Below are 6,211 nucleotides of genomic sequence, written 5' to 3' on the forward strand. Positions count from 1 at the left end.
ATCTTGCTGTGATTTACGTCATAAAGTGTTCTGCCTATGTTTTCCTCTAAGAGTTTTATAGTGTCTGGCCTTACATTTCGGTCTTAAATCCATTTTGAGTTTATTTTTGTGTACAGTTTTAGAGAGTGTTCTAATTTCATTCTTTTCCATGTAGCTGTCCAGTTTTCCCAGCACCACTTACTGAAGAGGGTGTCTTTCTCCATTGTATATTCTTGCCTCCTTTATCAAAGATAAGGTGATCATATATGTGTAGGTTTACCTCTGGACTTTCTATCCTGTTCCATTGATCTATATTTCTGTTTTTGAGCCAGTACCATACTGTCTTTTTTGGCTGTGTTGGGTCTTTGTTGCTGCATACAGGCTTTCTCTAGTTGTGGTGAGTGGGGGCCACTCTTCGTTGAAGTGCATGGGCTTCTTATTGCAGTGGCTTCTCTTGTTGTGGAGCATGGGCTCTAGGCGTGCAGGTTTCAGTAGTTGTGGTGCATGGGCTTAGTTGCTCTGCGGCATGTGGGCTCTTCTCAGACCAGGGATCGAACCTGTGTCCCCTGCATTGGCAGGTGGATTCTTAACGACTGCACCACCAGGGAAGTTCTACCATACTGTCTTGATTACTGTAGCTTTGTAGTATAGTCTGAAGTCAGGGAGCCTGACTCCTTCAGCTCTTTTTCTTTCTCAAGATTGCTTTGGCTAATCATGGTATTTTGTGTTTCCATACAAATTACAAATTTTTTTGTTCTAGTTCTGTGAAAAGTGCCATTGGTAATTTGATAGGGATTGCATTGAATCTGTAGATTTCTTTGGGTAGTATAGTCATTTTCATAATATTGATTCTTCCAATCCAAGAACATGGTATATCTCTCTATCTATTTGTGTCATCTTTGATTTCTTTCATCAGTGCCTTATAGTTTTTCATATACAGGTCTTTTGCCTCCTTAGGTAGGTTTATTCCTAGGTATTTTATTCTTTTTGTTGCAATGGTGAATGGGATTGTTTCCTAATTTCTCTTTCTGATATTCTGTTGTTAGTGTATAGGAATGCAAGAGATTTCTGTGTATTAATTTTGTATCCTGCAACTTTACTAAATTAATTGATTAGTTCTAGTAGTTTTCTGGTGGCATCTTCAGGATTTTCAATGTGTAGTATCATGTCATCTGCCAACAATGACACTTTTACTTCTTTTCCAATTTGATTCCTTTTATTTCTTTTTCTTCTCTGATTGCTGTGGCTAGGACTTCCAAAACTATGTTGAATAATAGTGGCAAGAGTGGGCACCCTCAATAGACCGTTTTTGGAGCAGTGGATCTTCAGCAGGCTGGGCTTTATCCACCAAGATTTGGTATCATTTTCCCTTGACCATTACAATTTTTGTTTATATGGTGAGTCCTGCATTGCTCTTAACCTTCTTTCTACTTTGTGCAATTACATCTTGCAGTCTTCCATCTGGCATAGTATTGTCAAAATGTTATCCAAATAAAAAAACTGCATTTGTTCCCTTTGGACTACCCACATTTGAAAACTCTAGTTATATTTCTCACCAAGCAACCCTGTGCATTCCTTTTCCTGCCTTGCAAGTATAAAAAAGTACTAAAACATACAGTGCCTTTTTTGTTTCTATTTCAAGTTTACACAATTCAACATAAACTTTCTAGAAGACACTTCTAGATTTTTAATAATCCTGTATAAAATATGATCTATTTTAATTTCACTTAATCATTTTAAAGCATGACAATGTTTATTGAATACATTATGAAATACTTTAATATTGCTAGATATGCATTCCTTTAAAAATAATACATAGCAAGAATCATTAGTTTGACAGTACACAAAAGCATGGCAGAAATATATGAAATAGATGTTCTAAAAATTTATTAGTAGACTTCAAGTTTCAGCTCTGACATGCAAAGATCTTGGAAGTCTTCACTCCCATCCTTATAATGAGAAATAGTTGGACAAGCAGAAATTTGATAACTTTGTTTAGGTCTTCTGCCTGTGTGCAAGCACAGGTCACTATCCACACCTCACCTCCCAGGAGCCTGTGCAGCCCGCCACTTCCAGGGTCCCGGGATCCAGGGATAACTTCCCCGGGAGAACACACGGAGTGCCTCAGGCTGTTGCAATGTCACGTCAGCCTCTGCAGCCGCAGGCTCGCCCTGAATTCCATACCCCTCCGTCCCCCCCGCCTGAGTGAGCCAGAGCCCCCGAACCAGCTGCTCCTTTAACCCCATGCTGTCTGAGCGAAGAACAGACGCCCCCAAGTGACCTACACACAGAGGCGGGGCCAAATCTAAAGCTGAAACCCAGGAGCTGTGCGAACAAAGAGAAAGGGAAATTTCTCTCAGCAGCAGCGGATTAAATCTCCACAATCAACTTGATGTAACCTGCATCTGTGGAATACCTGAGTAGACAACTAATCATCCCAAAATTGAGGCGGTGGACTTTGGGAGCATCTGTACACTTGGGGTTTATTTTCTGCATCTAATTTGTTCCTAGCTTTATGTTTATATTAGTTTAGTATTTAGAGCTTATTCTCACTGGTAGATTTGTTTATTGATTTGCTTGCTCCCTTCCTTTCTTTATATATATATATATTTTTTTTTCTTCCTTTTTCTCTTTTTGTGAGTGTATATGTATGCTTCTTTGAGTGACGTTTTCTGTATAGGTTAGCTTTTACCATTTGTCTTAGGGTTCTGTCTCTCCATTTTTTTTAGTATACTTTTCAGTGCTTGTTATCATTGGTGGATTTGTTTATTGGTTTGGTTGCTCTCTCCTTTTTCTGTTACTCTTTTTAAAATTAATAATATTTTCAATTTTTTATTTTAATAACTTTATTTTATTTTAATTTTTTTCTTTCTTCCTCCCCCCCCCTTCTCTTCTGAGCCATGTGGCTAACAGGGTCTTGCTGCTCCGGGCAGGGGTCAGGCCTGAGACTCTGAGGTGGGAAAGCCAAGTTGAGGACATTGGTCCACCAGAGACCTCTGGGTCCCTCATAATATCAATTGCTGACAGCTCTCCCAGAGATCTCTGTCTCAATGCTAAGACCCAGCTCCACTCAACGACCAGCAAGCTCCAGTGTTGGAAACCCCATGGCAAACAACTAGCAAGACAGGAACACAAACCCACCCATTAACAGAGAGGCAGCCTAGAATCATAATAAGTTCACAGACACCCCAAAACACACTACCGGATTTGGTCCTGCCCACCAGAAAAACAAGATCCAGCCTCATCCACCAGTACACAGGCACCAATCCCCTCCACCAGGAAGCCTACACAACCAATGAACCAACCATACCCACTGGGGGCAGACACCAAAAACAATGGGAACTACGAACCTGCAGCCTATGAAAAGGAGACCCCAAACACAGTAAGTTAAGCAAAATGAGAAGACAGAGAAACACACAGCAGATGAAGGAGCAAGGTAAAAACCCACCAGATCAAAGAAATGAAGAGGAAATAGGCAGCCTACCTGAAAAAGAATTCAGAATAATGATAGTAAAGATGATCCAAAATCCTGAAAATAGAATGAAGAAAATACAGGAAACATTTAACAAGGACCTAACAAACAACAATGAACACCACAATAAATGAAAGTAAAAATTCTCTGGAAGGAATCAATAGCAGAATAACAGAGGCAGAAGAAAGGATAAGTGACCTGGAAGATGAAATAGTGGCAATAACTACCACAGAGCAGAATAAAGAAAAAGGGTTGAAAAGAATTGAAAACTGTCTCAGAGACCACTGGGACAACATTAAATGCACCAACATTCGAATTATAGGGGTCTCAGAAGAAGAGAAAAAGAAAGGGTCTGAGAAAATATATGAAGAGATTACAGTTGGAAACTTCTCTAATATGGAAAAGGAAATAGTCAATCAAGTTCAGGAAGCGCAGAGTCCCATACAGGATAAATTGAAGGAGAAACATGCCAAGACACACATTATTCAAACCATCAAAAATTAAATACAAAGAAAAACTATTAAAAGCAGCAAGGGAAAAGCAACAAATAACATACAAGGGAATCCCCATAAGGTTAACAGCTGATCTTTCAGCAGAAACTCTGCAAACCAGAAGGGAGTGGCAGGATATTTAAAGTGATGAAAGGGAAAAGCCTACAATCAATATTACTGTACCCAGCAAGGATCTTTCACAGAGATAATAATAAATGACTTAAAGATGGATGAAATGCACAGAAATGTGAAGTTCTTGGCTGGTGGTCTTACTTTTATCAGATAAACTGTAAATAACATCATTTGCTGAGCATAGAGAGGAAGATGGAGAAGAAAGAGAATTGCAGAACAGCTGAGAACCGATCACAGGCCCGCATGGAAAGAGGGTCTGGTAGACAGCGAGAATTGCTAAGTAGCTGTCTACACAATTAAGTGGAGATGATCGATTGTTGATTGTCAGCAATACTCAGCAGCCTGATTGTTGGAGTCCATAACTCAGAGGGTGGAAATGACCCAGTGTAACTGCAAAGCAGGTATGATGAAATAATAAAGGTAAAAAATAAAGCAAGCAGCAAAGAGTGGACTATCAGGATCTGACATTGGTAAAAAGAAAAAAATATCTCAACGTAGTGGGAAACAATGAACATACTGAAGCTAAAAGTGTGGGAGAACTGTCACATGGAAGATTATTGTCAGAGACAGAAATCTGGAAATTTGACTTTTTCTTTCTGAAAATAACTCTTTCACTAGCCAGCAACACTACCTGAAATTCTACCCTGATATGTTTATTTTTAGGAGGCCTGTTAAAATAAAAATACAAGCATGAAATATGCCATATCGTTTCCTTGAGTTGTAAAAGAGGAAAAAATAATTAATATATGACCAGCATCCAATCTATTAATATAAATTGTAGTAAATTACTGGGGCACATCACCAGTATGTATTCTAAGCAAAAATATGGAGAGTAAATAACATTTGGAGGAAATGTAATCTATTATGCATAATAAAATAGGCAAACATTTCTTGGTCATTAGGAATAAACTGCAAGCACTCACATAAATGATCATAATTTGCATTACAATTATTCAGTCAAACCAAGATTTACACACTATTATCTAAAACCTATTAATGTCTCCTAGGATACCATGCTTGGCTTATTTTCCAGGATCCTCATACATTTGCATAGGTGCATACTCACACACACTCCCAGGTTTTAAATGTGGGAGTATAGGATTCTCTCTAAGTTACCTTCTAGTGGGTTAACGTTTTCTCAACCTCCCTGCTCCTTTCCTCAGTGGTCCAAGGCTAAGGCTTTTGGAGTTCTTACGGTAAGTGAAAGAGGATGAGAAAGAATTAGGAAAAAAGAAGAGTAGGCTCAGATAAGAGCAAGATTCAGATTCCGGAGCTACTATGGCCAGATTATTTGCCAAATTCTTAGTTGGGAAACTTCCTCCTTAACCATTATCTCCTAAACCTTCCTGTTTTTCAAGGCATAAGTTTCTGCTAAGTCTATCTTTCTTTTTGGCACTTCATTTTATGTTTTAAGCGAAGTTAACAGAATCCAGTAGGCACACATCCTCCTACTTAGTTACGTACTCCCATTTTTCTCTGCATCTTCCTATTCTACTACCCTTAACACTTGCTTTAATGTCAAAAACACTACTAGACTACAGGCTCCATGAGGACAGGGTTTGTATCTGGTTGTCTCATTGCTACATCCCTAGTATTTGGTACAGATTTGGAAGGAAGTACACTCAATACACATTGAAGGAATGACTGAAGCAACGCATGAACAGTAACTACTCTACTGGGACACAGGGAAAGTCTCTCTACGTAAGGCAGATCTAAAAGTAAAGCCATGAGCTGGATCCCTCTCTTCCTCTGAAAGAAAACAACTCTTTAAACGCCTTTCATTGTAACTTCTTCTAATTCTATCACCAATCAATTTTTGTCATATCTTCTACTCATGTTTAAGTCCAATGAGGACAAATCACAACGTATAATGCTCTGTATGTATAAGTAAAACAGCAGTGTAAACTGAATAGATTTCCACACCACTAATTTTACAACTGTAAATACTTGATCAAAATATGCATAATTACCAAACCACATCATGACCCATTTCCTAATCTTGATAAATGGTGTGTTTCATACAAAGGAATTTTTTTAACAATTATCCATTGATTTCATTAGGGAAGAAAGAGGCTTTCACTTGTAATTCAAGTAATTCTCCAAGATGGTGAATTAACAGAAAGAAGTAATTTGCCTT

The sequence above is a fragment of the Phocoena sinus genome, chromosome 5 (assembly GCF_008692025.1).
Source record: "Phocoena sinus isolate mPhoSin1 chromosome 5, mPhoSin1.pri, whole genome shotgun sequence".
NCBI classification, from domain to species: domain Eukaryota; kingdom Metazoa; phylum Chordata; class Mammalia; order Artiodactyla; family Phocoenidae; genus Phocoena; species Phocoena sinus.